Genomic DNA, 20950 nt, shown 5'->3' with positions numbered 1-20950 from the left:
CAAATCTTGAGGAGACTCTCCAACAATTCATACAGGCAAGTCTTTCCACTCAGAAAAGCAATGAAGTTGCTATAAGAAACCTAGAGATGCAGGTTGGTCAAACGGCCAAGAAATTAGAAGAGATGCCTATCAGAAGTTCTGGGGCTAATACTAATGTTAACCCTAAAGAAGAATGTAAGGCTATTATGAGTATGAAAGATGAAAGAGTGAAAGAAAAATATAAGTTGAGTGAGAAAGAAAAAGAAGAGAGAAGATGAGAAAAAAATAAAGAGAAAAGAAAAAGAAAATTAGATTGAAAAAGAAAAAGAAAGAGAGGATAATGAGAGAGAGAAAAAAAAAGAAGAGGTTGAGAGAAAAAAAGAAAAATTAGAGAAAAAGTTCAATCACCCTGAAGAGTGCATCAGAAGAGAAAAAGAGAAACAATTAGGGTGCATTGAAGAAATCTCTAGAAAATTGGGGATTAGAATTCCTGTGACTGTAGCATTGCAACAAATTCCTAAATATCCTGAGTTTTTGAAGAAACTCCTCAAAAGAAAAGAAAATTTAAAAGAGGAAACAATGGAGGTACAGGAAGAGTGTAGTGTAATCTTACAAAAGGCACTTCCTCCTAAGGTTGAAGATCCAGGAAGTTTCACCATTCCCTGTACTATTAGGAAACATAAAATAGCGAAAGCCCTAATTGATTTACGGTCCAGTATTAATTTGATGCCCCTATCTGTCCTTGAAAAGATTGGTGGTCTTGAAATCAAACCTGCTAGGATGACTCTGTTTATGGCTGATGGATCCACCAAAAAGCCCTATATGTGGTGGAAGATGTGCTGGTTCAAATTGACAACCTAAGATTCCTGGTGGACTTTGTGGTAATGGAGATGGGGGAAGATTTGGAGATCCCTATTATTCTTGGAAGGCCATTCATGAAGACGGCCAAGGTAATCATCAATGTGGATGATGAAACTATAGCCCTTAAAGACCAAGAAGAGGAGGTGACTTTCAATGTCTTCAATGTTAAGCAACTGGTTTCAATAAAGAAGACTAGTCTCAAAGCTGCATGCGAGAATGCACCCAAGACTAGTACAAAAACTGCTAAACCAGGTAAAAAGGGTAAAAAGTGTTTTCTGTAACAGGTTAAGGAAGAAGAAAAAGACAACAAAGGAGCAGGTGTAAATCCTGACTCACTAGAGGGACATGAAGGACTGAGACCAGGGATACTAGTGAGATTCAACAAAAAGCTTTGGGTTGTGAAAGAACTCAGAGCTGATGGACTGATAGAGATTGAATCTCCAATTTCAAGGAAAACTAAAAAACTGAACAGGAAGCTAAAGATCAATTGGTGTGAAAAAGGAAAAGATGACACCAAGATCAAAGATGTGACATGAGCTTATTGGGTCAAGCTAGTGACGTTAAAGAAGCGCTTACTGGGAGGCAACACAACTTTCTAAACCTTTCTTTTTAATCTTTTGTTTTGTTATTTTTTTTCTTTTTAATCAATTGTTTTGTTATTGTACTTTGCTTGAACGAACCACACTACTTTGATTCAACTGTGTTGTGTTTTTTGATGAGTATTGCTTTGTGATATTCTATTGTATTGATTGATGTTAATATGATGCATGATATGTTGATATACAGGTGATGGTTCATAGTGTATGAAATAGGTGCTTGAGATAAAATTTGATTGAGATAATAAGCATGATGTTTTTCTGAATTTGGGACTTGAGAGTTTACCTGTGTTAGATTTGGGCTTCAGAGTTGTGAATAATTACTATTACTTTGGAAGCATGAATGATTTTGCCCAAATTTTCTTTGATTGAACTACTTGCTTGCAGTTTTCATATGATCAAGGCCACCTTTTGTTATCCCTTATTCTTTTAGCCTTCACATAATTTTGTCTACTAAAAAGAAAACAATTTGTTTTACCCTTTGAACCTTGAGCCTTATGCATGCTTTGAAAACCGTGTTTTAAATTCTTTACTTTGAGTTGAGTTGAGAATATTTGTGAGGTATTGGTAAATGTTCAAGTTTGGGGTTGCTAGAAACATAAGCAGTGAGCACAAAGAAAAAGAAAAAGAGAAATCAAAAGAAAAGAAAAGAAAGAAAAACTCACTGCAATGGAAAAGGTTGGGAATAAGAAAATGATCTTCTTGAAAAGAGAACCTCTGTGTAATTGTTAAATTTATAAATATCTCTCTTAACTCAAGGATTTTTCATTCCTGAAAAACCATGTTTCTGCTTAGGCCAGTGATAACAGTTGAAAAACTGTTATTTTTATACTTAAAATTGATATCAATTTATGACTTGGAAACTAGGTTGGAATCATGCTTTTGCTTATGTTTTTGGAAATAAGAGAGTTAGACAGGTTTTATGCTTGATTTCCTTATTTTTGCAAGTTTTCGAGATATGAATTGAGTGAAAGAAGTCAAGAAGCTAAGAGTTGGATTCAAAAAAGGAAGAAAAAGTACAAAAAAGGAAGAAACTGCAAGTACCGCTCAGCGTCATTTACCGCTGAGCGGCACTTTGAAGACCTGTAGTCACCGCTGAGGGGCAAAACTACAGCTGAGGGGCAGAATAGAAGTCACGCACTTACCGTTGAGCGGTATTTACCGCTGAGCAGCATTCTGATAGGCTTGGGCTCACTTTTCTGTAATTTTAGAATATTATATAAAGTTTTAGTTAACCTAGGTCAAGTATCTTAGGCTGGGACGAAGCAAAAACACACTATTTCACCCCTTGGAGGAGGTTTTTTGATGCTACAACTCCTTTCTCACCTTTCTAGGGTTTTATCTTCCACTTTTTCATTGTATTTCATTTAGTTTCACCATGAATATGGTGAACTTAACATTTATTGTTGTTGGGGAATCAATGTAATCCTTTTGAAACTCTCATGTATGGAATTTGTTCTTCAAAATCTTCTTTAAGATACGTGCTTTATTTCATTAATTGTTAGAGTTTTTCCTCTTTGCTCAAAGCATGCATTGTTTAACTTATTCCATGTCATGATCATTGATTTTGTCGATATGGACACATACGGGGAAATCTAGATCTGGGGAATCTCTCCCAATAGTAATATAAACCTAGACATAGGAGTATGATGGTTGGTTACCTTTAAGCTTCTGTTCACTATAATGCATGATTAATTGCTAGGGAGACAAGACATTGTAAACTAGTGATTATGATTAGGCTTTCTTCGCCGAGACATCGGGTTTAAGGTAATTTAGAAAGTGGCATTAACAATTAATGAAGAAAGATGAATTCCTGAATACATGAGAGTAGATAGGATGAAATTGATAAACCCCAACAACATAATCATCCATATATTTCAATTAACGTGTTTTGTTTCTTCTTACCATTGATCAATCCATGCATTCATATTTACTTTTGAGTCTTTGCATTTAAATCTTAATCAATCGGTTTTGCAAGTCTTAGCTAATCAACAAACCACACAATGGTCTAGGTCGTGAGTCCTTTGGGAGAACGATACTTGGTCTTACCAGGTTTATTACTTGATATGATTCAGTTACACTTGTCGAGGGTTTAACACCCAGCCAAGTTAAAAGCCAAGAAAAGCCCTTGTGACGAAAACATGCTTGTGAGTATGTTTGATTTTGGTTAAATGAAAGGCAAAATTAATTTGTGTGACATTGTGATAGCAGAGTGAAAGAAACACCAACACCTCACTATACACCTATGAGTTGAGTGATACAACTTTGAGTGCTTCAGTGATACACTTTTGAGTGCTTGAGTGAAACACTTTTGAGTGCTTGAGTGAAACACTTTCTTTGGTGAGGAGTAGTTCTCTGACTTTCTAATTGCATCTCTGCTTCATTGATTGATCATTCTTAAGGATAACATCTGTTGAAGTACATGAGCATCACACTGATTTTAATTGATTAAGGCATCTGTACATCTTAATTGACATATGTATGCTGAGTTGATCAAAGTGATTTCTTGCTTGGAGAAAAAAAGTTTTTGAAAAAGGTTGAATCATTGTAGTGATTGTTCTAAAAAGCTAAGTCAAAAGTTGTTTTGCTTCAGGACAAGCAAAGTTCTAAGTTTAGGGTTGTGTTAACGCTTGAAAATACCGTTATTTGTGATGTAATTTTTATACTAAATACACCCTTTTTCACTTAGAAACTTGCTTTGACTGATGGTTTTTCATTAAGTTGTGTGAATAAGAGAGTTGAGGTTGAATTTGACGATTTTATGACTAATTTCCCTTGTTTTGATAGGTAATGAGAGAATGCAGAAAGCATAGATGAAGTGCTAAGGAGTTAGAGCTCAGAAAGGCTTGGAAAAGCACCAAAAGGAGGAATCGCATGAAGTTTGGGCGCCCTATCTAGAGGCCAGACCCTCGGAAAAACGACGTTCATCGCTCGGGCGCCCTCCTAGGCCGCCTGAGCGGCGGACCCCGAAGCCTGGGCGTCCAATTGAAGGCTCAAGCCCTACATGAGGATCCTCCACTGCACGGGCGCCCTAAATGGGGCGCCCGAGCGTCGTGGATTATGCCCAATTTTTGCTCTCTTTCGACTCTATTGGACCGGGCCTTGTTTCTACTTTATTCCGACTCTATTTAAAGGACCCAGGCACTCTAGGTTTTGTATCTTTGGCTGGAGCAACACAACAGCACACTCTTCTACTCTCTAAAGGCGCATCTGGAGGCGGGAGCTTCGTCTTCTACTTTTAGGGTTTCACTATCTCATGTTTTTCCATTATTCATCTAGTTTCTCCATGTTTATGGGGAACTAAACTCTATTTGTTGTTTGGGGATGATGTAACCTTGTGAACTCTCATGTATTTGAATTGATTCTTAATTTATATGTTTTTTCATTAATTGTTAGGAAATTCATCTGTTTCAATGCATGCTCTATTTAACTCATTTAGTAGCATGATTTATGAATTGCATGAGTGCCGGGAGGTTCCTTGCAATTCAGGTTCTTGTTGAATTTTCCCAAGGGTAATATTTCTCATGGATGAGGGTATGAGTACTTGGTCGTCTTAAGCTCTTGATCTTCAGACTTAATTTTCTAAGAACGCTAGGAATTGCACGAACTAGGAATTAAGACAGGCTTATTGTGCCGAGGGATCGGGTTCTAAGTAATTTAGTGAGTGACGTTAACATTAATGTAAAAAGAATAATTCTTATATATATGAGAGTAAACTTGGTGAAATCAAACCCTAACAACATAATCATCTCATTTTATAAACAACCTTCGTTCATTATTTTGTTCTCTACTATTGATCAATTGCATTCATATTTAATTTTCTATTTTTGCATCCCAAATCAATGATCTCGTTTCTTTTAAGTCTTAATTAATTGAGTTATCATACAACTCTCTAGTGCCGAGAGTCTTCAGAGATACGATACTTGGTCTTACCATTTTATATTACTTGTGCGATTTGATACACTTGTCAATCCATCAACATCATTGGAGCCTAAAGAAAATATTGGAAAACAGTATGGGAGATCTTTGTTCTTTCTAGGATGTCATTCACAACGTCATTCTCTTGCAACATAATAAGATGAAAGCGTCCTTCGAAAAAAGTTTCAATCTTATGAGTGAAGCTTATAAAGGAATAAGGTACAGAAGACTTGTTGGACAAGTATCCACGTATGCTTTGGGACTAACTGGTGAAGAATTACAACGAGTACAACATATAGGACTAGATAAGGCAAGATGTGGATGCATACTTAGACGGACCTACGGTGTCCTCTATGCGTGTGAATTAGCATGTTATGACCCTGATGTCATTCCTTTGGCTGAATTTCATGTCATGTGGACAAGATTGAGTATTTCAGATATTGTATCAAATGAATTGCAGCCAGAGTTATCCATACAACATGAGCTTCATATGGTTGAAGAACGATTTAAAGAGGTTGATATTGGAGGTAAAGTGGCGATTAAATAAAAGTTAGGGTTAAATATGTTTTTAGTCCCTAAACTATTGACCGTTTCTGGTTTTCGTCCCTCTTCCAAAGTAAGGTACAATTTAGTCCTCAATCTTTAAAAAACGTTCGTTTTAGTCGAAAAAACGAACGTTTTGAGGACTAAAATGAGGGCTAAAAACAAAATTTTGAGGACTAAAACGAACGTTTTTCTAAAGAATGAGGACCAAATTGTACCTTACTTTGAAAGAGGGACGAAAACCAGAAACGCCCAATAGTTTAGGGACTAAAAACATATTTAACCCTAAAAGTTACTTGGCATTGATTGTCCTGCAATGACATATATGATACCTCCATTGCATAAAGTCAAGACGAAGGGTGCACAAAAGAAAAAACTTCAGAGAACAGAGAGGTCTATAAAGCGTGATCCGTCATATTTTGAGCATGAGGACACATTTCACCAACAATTGAATTTTCGTCTTGCTTCGGTGAGTCCCACTGAGCGGCATACAGTCTGTCTTCCTCGTACGAAGACACCTAACACCCTCTTCTCAACGTAGGAAAGTGCTCATATATCCAACTTTACAAAAAAAAATTAAAAAATCTTTCATACGGGAGAGGACAAAGACTATTTTATTATTTCATCTTCATTTCCAAAGTAAAATTTTATCCACATACATAATCAATATAAATCTTTTTACTTTTTTCTATAGTAACGGGTATATGTTTTTTACTATTTCAATATCAATTAATTAACTTTTATAAAAAAAATTATGAAAAAAAAGATACATTATAATATCAAATGTTAAATACAAAAGAAATATATTTAATATTAAATATTTAAAATATATATATATATATATATATATAATTATATAGATTTTAAATTAGAGTATTAAATAAAAATTAGATAAAAGTGAAATAAAATATTACGCGATTACTTAATTTTGAAAACGTTAAGGAAATAAAGTTCTTAAATAAGTTTATGTTAGGTATAAATAAACTTTAATATCTTAGGTGATATCTTAAAGTCCAACATGAAAATTTTATTAAAATAAAAATAAAAAATAATGTGAAACTCACGATAAAAAAAATTACACCTCATAGAACATAGACCAAGACCTATTATAAAAAATATTTTGAACTTATAATGTTCTTTATGAAGAAAAAAAAATGATTATGTTATCGTCACAAAGAATGTGAGAAACTTTAAACTCCATAAGTCACTTTTTAGTAGCATCATAACATCAAATGAAATAAATTGATAAGTGTTGAGGATCTCTACAAACACGTCTTCACACTTTGCTTCAAAATAGCTTAGGTAACTAGGTTTATCTTAGTCCAAGTCCTTTTTTATCCGTGTTCCAAACCGTCTGAGATACTTGTTAAAGGCACTTTGATGTTTAAGTCAGTAATTGGTCCGATCACAATAATGAATCCACCTACCTTCTTACCTTTGACCTTTATCTATAGGTTTCAAGATGGGTCTGAGATTAGTGAAACCCTAATCGCGGCTCAATCATGGCCCAAAACCACTTAGCAATGCTTACCTATAATCTTGATTTGACGTAGCATTTAAGAGTGGTTAGCGTTAAGAAATGTCCACTCGGCTTCCCCTCCTCTTCGGCCATTCGGTTCCCTCTGACGCTCTCGTTCGGTTAGTTTCGCCGAGTGATCGTCTAATCATACGATACAATAAGTGATATCAAATATGTGAAACATGGAGTCTTTTGTACCTAAAAGCCACATTTTACTAAAACATATTAGTGCTTATTAGAAGTCTTTATTTTGAAGGATTTAATAAACTCTCTTTGGTGGTCTACCTTTATGGGGTTTCCAAGTAGTTTGAATGGTTCATCATCTATTTGAGTATTAGAATTTTCTCTTTATGAATAATATTACCTCATTTAAAAGCTAATTTGAATTCCTCCGCAAGATGAGTTTCCTTAGTTATTAAAGAATTAAGAACTCTCTTAGAATTACTATAATGTAAATCAAATTATTGTAAATTCTACAAACTATTTACAATGTGAGTGTCAACCTCCAAAGAAGGTATATCACCTTAGGAATTAAACTCCATTGTCAGACTACCACTAAAAACATCCTAGTTATTATAATAAAAGAATATTCATTCAAGGCACGAGTATTATGAGGCTAAACAACAACACATTGTGACTAAGAAATAGGCTTCATCAAATAGACTTAACCAACACAGGTTGTACTGGTTGCTACCTTTAGGCTGAACCTCAATTTTCATTGACAGCTACCCCACAAGTTTTACTACAGGTTAAACCCCAGGCTACATTGATAGTTGTAGCACAAGCTCCACTATAGGCTTTACCACAAACTCCACCACAACATATGTTATAGGTTCCATCATAGTTGCACCACCGAAGAAGGTTAAGTCACAGGAACTGAATCTTGAGAAGAAAGAGTGTCACCCTTAGGATGATAATGTTGTATTTTTGTATCAACTTTTTTCTCTCTACTAGAATTAACTTTGACATCTTGTAGTCTTCTATAATTAGATAAATCATGACCAATCATTTTATATTCTAAACAAATAGAGACAGTTTCTCATACTCTACATGAGCAATAAACACAAATCTTTGTCTTTGCACTAAAATTTGGTTAGGTAATTTAGATAACAAATAAACATCCAATAAAATACAAGAAAAAAAGTTCATAAGACTTATTCATGGTGTAATCATTCAAAGATAAAGATATGCCAATTACAAGTTGATGAGTGCATATTTATGCCCACATTTATGTTTGAAAATTAAAATTTTGATGGGATAATTGTGTTTAAATGGTTGATTTTAAGTGAATTTGTGATGATTGAAATTATTGGGTTTGGGAAATAAAGAGAGGTAAAAAGTAAGTTTTAACGCATAAATTATTCTTGGATGTTCTAATGTTTATTTGTGCAGCTGAGAATATAAGTTTTATTGGTCCAAATGGCAATTCAAGGCCCAAAATCAGATTTTATTTGGAAAATTCAGAACGGGCTAAAGTGCAGATAGAAGAAATTTCAGGGCATTTGTGCAATTTTGGAAAGTCATAAAATCTAAAAGATAAAATTCAGTTGTTGAATTTAATTTGGGAATATCAACAGAAAATATCTTCCAAATAATTTTATCATTATCTAAATATTTTAGTTATTTGGAAGATATAGGATATAAGATAATTAAGTTAATATCTATCAAATATTCTTTAAAACTGATTTAATCTAATGAATATTTGAAAGATATAATATATCAACAGAAAATATCTTATCAACAAACTATTCAGAGTCCAAGCCCAATCAAGCCCTATTTAAAGAGACCCAGAGGACTTCACTACATTCATTCTCTCATACTCCTCTCACTTTTCTTTCATCTTGTATTCAACTCCATTCATGGAGAGCTAAGCATCTAGGGCTATTCTGCTGTAATTTCATGACGGATTCTGAGGTTACGTTCAGTTAATGCAATTGTTTACTTTGGTTATTGATTTAAGTTGTTCTCTCTATGTCTTTCATCTCTCTATCTTGTTAAAAGCAAAGATTTTTGCATCATAATATGTTTGAATCTACATGCATATTGATTATATGAGTTTTAGGGTTTCTAGGTTTAAATTGAGAATCTACTTTGATTTAATTTAGGAACTTTCATATGATTAAATGGTTTTTACTATCAATTGAGAATGTACTTTGGTTGGTAGTAATAATTTCAACTATAATCAATTGAGAATTTACTTTGATTGATTAACTTTTAACTTGGTTAGGAGATTTAAGAATAGACATGATTAAACACAATAGAATTTGATTGAGAATGTACTTTGGTTGAATTTATTGTGAATAATCTAGAAAGGTTTTGCATTTGATTGAGAATTTACTTTGGTTAAATGCATGATCGCCCTCAAATTAATTAAGAATGTACTTTAATTAATTTGAAACTTAAACAATAATCAATTGAACAATTATCCGTGAATAACCGATGATGAATCTATCTTGGAAAAGCAGTGGAATTAGCCTATTTAATCATAACTGTTTTTAAGTTTATTATTTGTTCTTTAAACATTCTCCAAACATCATTTTTATTCATAAGCATTGCATAGCATAAGAGTCAGATATTCAAAAGCAATTCCGTGTTCGTTGGGAGACGACTCAGGGTTACTTTAGCCCTATCTACCTTCTTGAATACTACTTGGCAATACTGAAGTTGCCTTGAAAAGTAGTATTAATTTGATAGCTTCAACGACAGCCTATCAAATTTGGCGCCGCTGCCGGGGAATACGGTTAGTATTTTAAATATTTTGATTCTTATTTTGATTTTTCTTTTTATTTTTTTAATTTTTAATTTTTTATTTTTATCTTTATTTTGTTTTATTTAACGCAGATACATTTAATTTAATTTGAGTTATTTTGTAGCCTTTAGTCATTCTTGTTTTAGCAAAAATCTTTTTTCTTGTTTTTATTAAGAATTTCTCTTGAGAAATACGTGAGGCTAGTTTGAATACACTCTGGCTAGGAAAGACTTGGTACTTAAGTTGTCCGTTGTGACGCACCTCTCTTTCCTGGGAGTGGACCCAACAAGTCTCTCTTATCTCTTATTTGAAATCTTTATCTAAAGCAAGAACAAAAGAAAAAGATAAGTAACAGAGGAACAATTTCCAGCAGATTGCGTAGTGCATGACCAGAGCTAACCCGGGAGAATTTTATCAAATTAACCCGGAAGTTGAAAGGAATTTGCGTAAGCTGCGGAGAAGATTGAAATTTGGGTGTTCTACTGAGGGAACACTTCCTACATCTGAAGTTATTCCACCTTCATTATCTCCAATCACAAACATACCATCCAATCCTTTACCTGATCCTAACCCAAACAATATGGCACAAAGAACCATCAGACAATTAGCTACCTCCCACAATACAGCTATCCGAAGTAACATTGAATACCCTAATGAGGAGTGGGAGTTGAGACCTGACCTGTTAAATGCCTTACCAAAGTTCAATGGGTTATCAAGGGAGAATCCACACAAGCACTTGAGACAATTTCACATGTTGTGTGAAAACTTTAGATCTCCCAGGATCACAATAGAGAGCCTTAAAATGAGAGCTTTTCCATTTACTCTTCAAGGCGCAGCTCAAGATTGGTGGTATTATCTCTCTGCACGGATTACAAATTGGGAAACTATTGAAAGACTCTTTCTTGAGAAGTATTTTCCTGCATCCAGATTATCAGCTATCCGTAGGGAAATTCAAGATATAAGACAGAGAGATAGAGAGAATCTTAGTGAATATTGGGAAAGATTCAAGAAACTATGTTCTTCATGCCCTCAAATCCAAATGGAAGATTTTATTCTAAGCTTTTATGAAGGCTTAAGTCCTACTGATAGGTCATGGGCAGATGCTGCAAGCGGAGGATCTTTCTTAGACAGGTCACCAGACGATGGTATAGATCTAATAGAACGGAAGGCAGTAGACAATCAACAATATGGCACAAGAGAAAATTCAGTGACTTTGCTGAAGGGAGTGCATGAAATTGAAAATGGTGCAGTTGATGGGAAGAAGATAGATGAAAGATTAAATAAGCTAGAAAGCAAACTTGACGAGATTGCAAATTTGTTTAAAACCTCAACTCCACAAATTGCTAAGAAGTGTGGAATTTGCATTTCAACTAACCATTATACTGATGAATGTCCTAGCTTGGTGGAAACCACTGTGGAAAACTCATCTCAAGCTTTTGCTGCAAACATGATTGGAGGAAATAGACCATACCAGAATTATCATGACTCATCCTCCAATAGGTATCAACAGAATAAACAACCTTATGTTCCACCTCAACAAAGGCAGCAACCTCAACCTGAAATGTCACTACAAGATTTCATGAAAACAATACTTGAGCAAAATTCAGAAATCAAGAAATCAATTGTAGAGTTGACTCAGAGGGTGGAAAAATTAGAGGCTAAGGAATCAAACAAATTGCCTGCACAAACAGTGATCAACCCGCAAAATGTAAGTGTTATTACTTTGAGAACGGGTAAGCAAGTAGAAAGCCCTGAAGGAGCCCAAGAGGATGAAGATAAGGAGAAAGAAGGAGCGCAAATTGATGACAATGGAGGACCGAGTGAACCATCACCTGAGACTACCATTGATAAATCCAGGTTAGTATCTTCTAACTCTTCTTCTAAAAATTCTTCTTCATCTTATTCTCCACCTCCTCCATATCCAAATCGGTTGAAGCCGAGAAACAAAAAAATGGAGGAATTAGATCAAGAGATCTTAAATACTTTCAAAAAGGTGGAGATCAATATTCCCTTGCTAGATGCTGTTCAACAAATCCCTAAATATGCCAAGTTTTTGAAAGAAATTTGTACAAATAGAAGGCGTTTTAGGGATAATGAGGTTGTGAATTTGGGAAGGAATGTGTCAAGTTTGATTAAGAAGCATATTGAAATACCGCGAAAATGCAAGGATCCAGGTATGTTTTCTGTTCCATGTGTTATTGGAAATTCAAAGTTTGACAATGCCATGCTAGATTTAGGGGCTTCCATAAATGTAATGCCTTTATCAGTGTTTACTTCTCTATCTTTGGGACCTCTTAAGACTACTGGTGTGGTCATTCAACTGGCCAACCGTAGCACAGTTAACCCTGCAGGTGTGCTTGAGGACGTCCTTGTCCAAGTAGACAAATTAATTTTTCCTGCAGATTTTTATATCTTGGACATGAAGGATGATGAAGGAATCAGTCCAACAACTATTATCTTGGGAAGACCCTTCATGATGACAGCACGAACCAAGATAGATGTGCATGCAGGATCACTGACAATGGAGATAGGAGACGAGAAGGTGCGGTTCAACGTGTTGGAAGCTGGGAAGCACCAGATTAAAGATCATTCTTTGTTTTGTATTGATTTATCAAGTGATGTTGTAAACAATTTTTCTTTTTCAAATATGTCGTCCCTAATTTTGGACGAAAAAGGAAACTGTAAAGCATGTGATATTGAGGACGCGGTATTAATAGATGATACCTTTGTGGCGTCCGAGTGTGATGAGAATACCTTAGGCAGTAAGATGTTGCCATCTGTGGTACAGCCACCCGTTTTGGAGAAGGATGCTAAACCAGTGAGACAACCTCAAGGAAGACTGAATCCTCAACTGATGGGGGTTGTAAAGAAAAAGGACACCAAGTTGCTACAAACAGGTCTTATATATTCAAATTCTGACAGCACTTGGGTGGGCCCTATACATGTGGTTCCCGAGAAATATGGAATCACAATGGTCAAGAACGACAAGGACAAGTTGACTCTTATTCAAGACAGAAGTGGGTCACATAATGTAGTAGTTGATCATCTTAGTAGGATTGAAAAGGGAAAAGATAGCATTCCTATCCAGGATGACTTTTCCAATGAAGTCCTACTAGCATTCCTTCCACCATGAAGGAGGTAAGTTCCCCCATACTTTTTCTTTGCATTTTATATATAAGGCATACATTGAGGACAATGCATAGTTTAAGTGTGGGGGTGTGGGGAAACAATTAATTTTGTTCCCTATTTTGTTTGTCTATTTTGTTTGTTTTAAATAAATATTTGCATTGGATTTGAGAGTTTGAATCAGTAACTGGAATGATCATGAATTCAAGAGAAAAAAAAATGAGTCATGTTGATATGAGTGGATTGCTTCTATGATTTGCTAATTGAGTTGACTTGAGAATTTCCTGATTAAATCTTTTGTGAAAGAAATTTGAAACCATGTGAGTTTTGGGCTTAATGTTAAGGATGGACCACCATGTGCCATACCTATTTTTTTTGTGTGATTTGCCCATGTTTTGTTGATACTCTAATAGTTAGCTTGATTCTATGTTGTGCAACAGAGGTGAATATGCATGATTTGATATGATTGAGGCATTTCTTGTTTTAGCTACTTGGCCAAATAAACTTGTCCTAACATTAATCCATTGGAACCCTCTTTGAGCCTTAAGCCTATTTTTTTTTTTTCTCTTGTTCCCAGTCATTGTCAAATGAAACAAAAAGAAGAAAAATCATATGTTCCTTACCTTAGGAAAGAAGAAGGAGTAATGGATTCTGTTAGAAGTAAGTGATGAATAAGTGTGTGGGTGAGCATCTCACCCACAAAACAATAAAAAGGGTAAAAAGGAAGATGAAAAATTGAAGTTAAAAAAAAAAAAGGAAAAGAAGAAGAAAGAAAAGTAAATCTTCCTTAAAAGAGCAAGAAATAGATTTGTTTTTGAAATCAAATATCATTACTCTTTCTATGTCAATTTCAAAAACTCAGAAATTCCAGAAAAATTCCCTACCTTTACCTTGGCCTCAATAAAACCTTAAAAAGCCCTCATGATCAATAATTGCATGTTTACTGAAGTGTGTGAATGTTAGAGTCATGCTAAATATCAAGGGTGTCTACTTACATGGGTATTTTGAGTGTAAACACAAGCCAAAAACACTTGAGAGAATTGGAGAGAAATAGATACATGTTGACTTGAGTATTGTCTTTCATATTTGATTTTCTTGGGAATTCAAAAAGGTTAACTCATGTGTGAAGAATAAAGTGATTCCATTTGCATGTCCATGACAAAGTAATGCCTAAAATGATTGATCTATATCTAGTGCTACTCCTTCTTTTGATCCAAGTGCAAATATGAAATAAAATGACTCAGAACAAAGTCTTGGAATTAATCAATTTTGCCCAGGAGTGCAAAAGGATAAGTGTGGGGGTGTGATGAGTGCATATTTATGCCCACATTTATGTTTGAAAATTAAAATTTTGATGGGATAATTGTGTTTAAATGGTTGATTTTAAGTGAATTTGTGATGATTGAAATTATTGGGTTTGGGAAATAAAGAGAGGTAAAAAGTAAGTTTTAACGCATAAATTATTCTTGGATGTTCTAATGTTTATTTGTGCAGCTGAGAATATAAGTTTTATTGGTCCAAATGGCAATTCAAGGCCCAAAATCAGATTTTATTTGGAAAATTCAGAACGGGCTAAAGTGCAGATAGAAGAAATTTCAGGGCATTTGTGCAATTTTGGAAAGTCATAAAATCTAAAAGATAAAATTCAGTTGTTGAATTTAATTTGGGAATATCAACAGAAAATATCTTCCAAATAATTTTATCATTATCTAAATATTTTAGTTATTTGGAAGATATAGGATATAAGATAATTAAGTTAATATCTATCAAATATTCTTTAAAACTGATTTAATCTAATGAATATTTGAAAGATATAATATATCAACAGAAAATATCTTATCAACAAACTATTCAGAGTCCAAGCCCAATCAAGCCCTATTTAAAGAGACCCAGAGGACTTCACTACATTCATTCTCTCATACTCCTCTCACTTTTCTTTCATCTTGTATTCAACTCCATTCATGGAGAGCTAAGCATCTAGGGCTATTCTGCTGTAATTTCATGACGGATTCTGAGGTTACGTTCAGTTAATGCAATTGTTTACTTTGGTTATTGATTTAAGTTGTTCTCTCTATGTCTTTCATCTCTCTATCTTGTTAAAAGCAAAGATTTTTGCATCATAATATGTTTGAATCTACATGCATATTGATTATATGAGTTTTAGGGTTTCTAGGTTTAAATTGAGAATCTACTTTGATTTAATTTAGGAACTTTCATATGATTAAATGGTTTTTACTATCAATTGAGAATGTACTTTGGTTGGTAGTAATAATTTCAACTATAATCAATTGAGAATTTACTTTGATTGATTAACTTTTAACTTGGTTAGGAGATTTAAGAATAGACATGATTAAACACAATAGAATTTGATTGAGAATGTACTTTGGTTGAATTTATTGTGAATAATCTAGAAAGGTTTTGCATTTGATTGAGAATTTACTTTGGTTAAATGCATGATCGCCCTCAAATTAATTAAGAATGTACTTTAATTAATTTGAAACTTAAACAATAATCAATTGAACAATTATCCGTGAATAACCGATGATGAATCTATCTTGGAAAAGCAGTGGAATTAGCCTATTTAATCATAACTGTTTTTAAGTTTATTATTTGTTCTTTAAACATTCTCCAAACATCATTTTTATTCATAAGCATTGCATAGCATAAGAGTCAGATATTCAAAAGCAATTCCGTGTTCGTTGGGAGACGACTCAGGGTTACTTTAGCCCTATCTACCTTCTTGAATACTACTTGGCAATACTGAAGTTGCCTTGAAAAGTAGTATTAATTTGATAGCTTCAACGACAGCCTATCACAAGTGTAATGAAAAAATAATCGCTTTCGATTATCAATATTCTAAAGAAAAACCATGTATACAAACTCAACGAAGTTTTCTTGAGTTTCATATGTACAAAGACAAATTCCTTTGTCCAACCAAAAACATGAAAAATACAAAGATATATTCCAAGTTCCAATATCTAAAACTCTTCTTATATCCTCTAACGAAGAGAAGGAAAATTCGTAGAATCCATGGTAAAAAATAATTGTCTTCCAGTGATCCAAATGCTTTCAAGCCACATCAAGTTTCTTTTAAAGATTAGGTGTGTAAAGAGTTTATCACTTTTTGTCAATAGAATACATCTAGTGATGGCAAAACAATCCTCGTTTAGGGGTACCCGTTGATAAAATCTGCGACAGATAGTTGGTATCCGTAGGTATTTATTATCCACGCGCTACAGGTAGCAGGTATTTTAATACTTGTTTATAAACAGGTCAAGTGCGAGTATTATACTATATGTACCCATGGATATCCGTTACCCGCAAAAAATAAAAATAAAATTTTAATTTCTATTTTATTAAGTTAATTTAATTAAAATTAAAATTAATTTATATTTTATTAGGTAAATTTTAATTAAAATTAAATTTTAATTTATATTATATTTTACATATTTTTTTGTAACTTTATTCAAATTTTATTTTAAAAATTTATAAAAATATATTTTTTAAATATTTGCGGGTATCTGCGAGTTTTAAAATACTTACGGGTATATTTTTAAACGGGTATTCGCGTGGATATCGGACGAGTAACGACTAGACATTATCTTGTACGACCTGATTCACTGTCACCCGTAAATACATCCATACAAAATGATTTTGGCACTCCTCCATATCCAGATAAATTTCTTCAAGAGATCATATCTCCTTTGATGCAAAAGAAGGTAATTGTAACAAATGAATATCACTGACTTTATTGAGATCTGGAACAAATATTTGTTTTTGTGCTCACATAATCGAAGATTATTTAGAGGAATATGACTAATTTTGGAAACAATCTCAACGGATACGAAATTTTGAAGAAAAATTATCCCAACACTAAAGAACTAGCAGCTGTTAGGATCACTACAGTATTAAACATCAATCAAATTTGTCTTCACCAAGAGTCATTCAATAATATTAACATCAAACAAAATAAAGCATTGATCAAGAAAGGTGTGAAACTGAAAAAAAAAATTACCCTAAATGATGGTCTTCTAATGAAATAAAATTTATAAAGTTAAAAAATATTTTTTTAAATTATAAAAAAAATTCAAATTTTTACTCTCTTCTTTTCAAATTATAATGAAATCTGATTTTAATACATCAATAAAGATTATAATATACTATTTAAATTAAATCATACATAGAAAAAATTTAACTAATAATAATTTGAATTTAGAAATAAATTTTGAATTTCATGATAATATATTAAATTATTATATTATAGTAAATGAAATATTTTTATATTTATGAGAATGAATTAAAAAATAATAAAAGTTATATAAAAATCATAAAACAATATTTTATATGATAAAAATAAGGGTTAAATATGTTTTTAGTCCCTGAACTATCAGACGATTTTGTTTTTAGTCCCTGCTCAGAACTTTGATGGTTTTTAGTCCTTATAGTTTTGAAACTCTGAGTAATAGTCCTTAAAAATGGACGGTGTTAAGTTTTTGTGGATGTGTCAAACGGCGATGCCACGTGAGCTGTGATCTCTGCCTTCACTCTCTGCCACGTGGAATGTTTAACTGTTGAACTTAGATTAAGCACTTCGTGATGTTTTATAAATGAGATTTGAAGAAGTTTGGTTCTTCTTCGTCGCTGCAGCTGAGGAGAAAGAACTTGGGTACATCTGAAGGTGAAAGAACTTGGGTACATTGTTGAGGTAAGTTCGTATGTTTTGGTTTTGGTCTTCTTCTGTTCTTCGTGTAAATATGAGGATTTGGGATATAGGGTTTCTGTGGGCACCAAAGCTGATGAAGGGATTGTTTTGTTGTAGTGAAATGAAAGGTGACAGTGGAGGAAATGGTTGGACGCGAAGGTCAATTGGTTCGTCTAAGTCGCAAAGCTGTGGATCATCTTCACGGCTACCTTCTAAATTGTGTGGTTGTGGTGAAGCATTGTTGGTTTTGAAGGCAACTACTGTGAAGAACAAAGGAAGATTGTTTTATAGATGTAGAAATTGGGCAGTAAGTGATTAAATATTTCATTTCATTTGCTGAATTTTGAATTCATCCTGTGTTGTTTTGATTGCAGAGTAATTCAAGTTGTAATTACTTTGAATGGCATGATGAAGGAGTTTCTGAAACTGAAGGAAGCTTTGAAAGAAAACGTGAAGAACTTCAAATGTGTTTGGAAAATGAAAAACTCGTATTGGATCTAAGGAAGAAGAACGACAAGTTGAAAAGGAAGTTAGAAGAAGAGAAGAAAGTTGGAAAAATGATGTTGTTGTTGTTTATCTTGTCATGGGTTTTCTTTTGTATTATGTTTTTGTTAAAGATGAATTGTAACTAAGAATTATGGTGTTGAATAAAATGAGGATTGTCTGGAAATTGTTTATGTTGTTGTTTGTTTTCCCTTTAACATTGGACTGATACTGTTACTGGTGTATTCATTTATGTTGATAAAGAAAACAGTTCACAGCATAAGAAAGCACAGGCAGAGTATCTGTAAATGTGGACTTGGAATAAATAAAGTTAACTTGCCATTATGCAAAGATGGAATACAACTCAAAGTTTAGTGGTCCCTTTGAAAATGAAGTGGTCACATACTATTAAATAACATAAGTTTAGTGGTCCCTTTCCACTACAAAAAATATTAAAAGCAACCACACCAACCACTGTAGCCAGTACTATAATTGTTCCCTTAGTGGGTCACTTTCAATTACAAAATTCAATACAATAAAGGGTTGGAACAAAGGCATCTTCAATTGGTACTAGCTTGGGACCCTAGATGTTGTGCAGCCAGTCTTGAGGATGTTCTTCTTCCAGCTTCGTGCCCTAATGCAGGTCCTGCTCCACTGGCACTTCTTCTTCCCCTTGAGGATGTTCCTCCTCCTTGGTGACTTGATGCAGCTCCTGCTTCACTGCCAGTTGTTCTTCCCCTTGATGCAGCTCCTTCTGACCTTGATGCAGCTCCTTGAGAACCTCCTGCACTGGAAGTGGCCCTTGTGCTGCCAAATCCTCCTGTACTGGAAGTGGCCCTTGTGTTCTGTAAATGGAAGTAAGCAACATTGCAATTGTAAGATTGTAAATAAGTTTGAATGTGTAAATAAGTGAACCAGTAAAAGATTGATTTTGTACCTTTTTGTTTGCCCTTTTACATGTTCTTACATTATGACCAAATTCATTGCAGCTGCTACACTTCATAAGAAGATTCTTCTTTGATAATTTTGTATGAGTGACATATTCATCAGCCTCCCTTCTTCTTAGTTTTTTAGGCCTCCCAGGGGGTGTTTTATAAATTGGAGGCAGTAGGGAAGGAAATTCAGAAGTAGACCACAGTTGTTGTCCATTGATTGGAACAATCTCAGGGCCATAACAAGTGTCATAAGCCTCTCTCTTGTAATAAGGATGTACATAGTCTTCAGGGTTTTCTTGTTTGTAATTGATGGCAGCCACAGCGTGCCTACAAGGAATTCCTACCAAATCCCAAAGGTAACAACTACATGAATGGTTACTAAGGTCAACTACAAATTTATCCATAGTAAACCCGTGAGTGATTTCAAATTTTGCTCCCCCTGCCCAAGTTGGAATCCAATTTCCACTCTTCTCAACTTCCCCAGCAAGCCTATTTCGTGGTTTAGGCATCACAACCCCTGTATATGTCTTTGCTTTTTCTCTAAGTGTTGCAAACCTCCTCATAATGTAAGTTCTAATCCATTCCATCATAGTTATGATAGGTTTGTCTCTAGCTAGTAAAATTGTACTATTAAATGACTCAGACAAATTATTTAACAAGACATCGCATCTAGGATAACTACTAAATGCATGTTTACACCAACGATTAGTTGGAATAGATAGCAACCAATTGTAAGCATCAGTGTTAACATTGGACAACTCACCCATTTTCTTTTCCCAATCCTGCTTGAATGTGGCCTTTGCAGCCCCCATCATAAGATCTCTAATAAGCACTCCTCCACCAAACTTCTTCTTGTAATTGTTATACAAGTGCCTTAAGCACAATCTATGTTCCACTCCTTCCAAGATCTCATCAAAAACTGTCATTAGTCCCTGCAAATCATAAAACTTTGTGATTAGTCCCTGCAATTCAGAAAAGGTCTTGCTCAAGAGTAAGTATTCCAGAACATGTTCAACATAAATTTCTACCTCTTCGTTATTCTCCTCTGCATAATTAGCCAAGTACAGTGCTTCTCTGTCATCACTCAATAATCTGACATTATTCATCAGCCTTTCTTTGGACCCCTTCCACCAAAGTTTGAACTCTGCATCATACTTAAATTCTCTAACTATTCCAACCGCTTCAAAATATGACCAACGATCCGGATCAACTCCTTTGATCACGTGTATCTCTCCTCCAACATACTGTAACCCCTTATTACTAACAAACTTCCCCATGTGATGCAAACAAATGTCGAAAACCATTTCTAGACCTACATTCACACATCAACGCTTTACGCACAAATTGGAACAACCATAACCGAAAAACAAAAACAATAGCTTAACTTACCTTTAAGCTTGTCTTTACGCTTGTCTTTGACGACCACCGGAACGACCACCGCAACCACCACCGCAAGGACAATCAAGATACAATGCTTCCTGTCAAAGCTTTCCACTACAATGCTTCCAGTAAAACTACGTTTTCCCCCCAATTGAAATA

Source organism: Vigna umbellata, chromosome 10, assembly GCF_029865625.1.
Source record: "Vigna umbellata cultivar VRB3 chromosome 10, Vumbellata_1.0, whole genome shotgun sequence".
Taxonomy (NCBI): Eukaryota; Viridiplantae; Streptophyta; class Magnoliopsida; order Fabales; family Fabaceae; genus Vigna; species Vigna umbellata.
Note: the sequence above shows the minus strand (reverse complement) of the source record.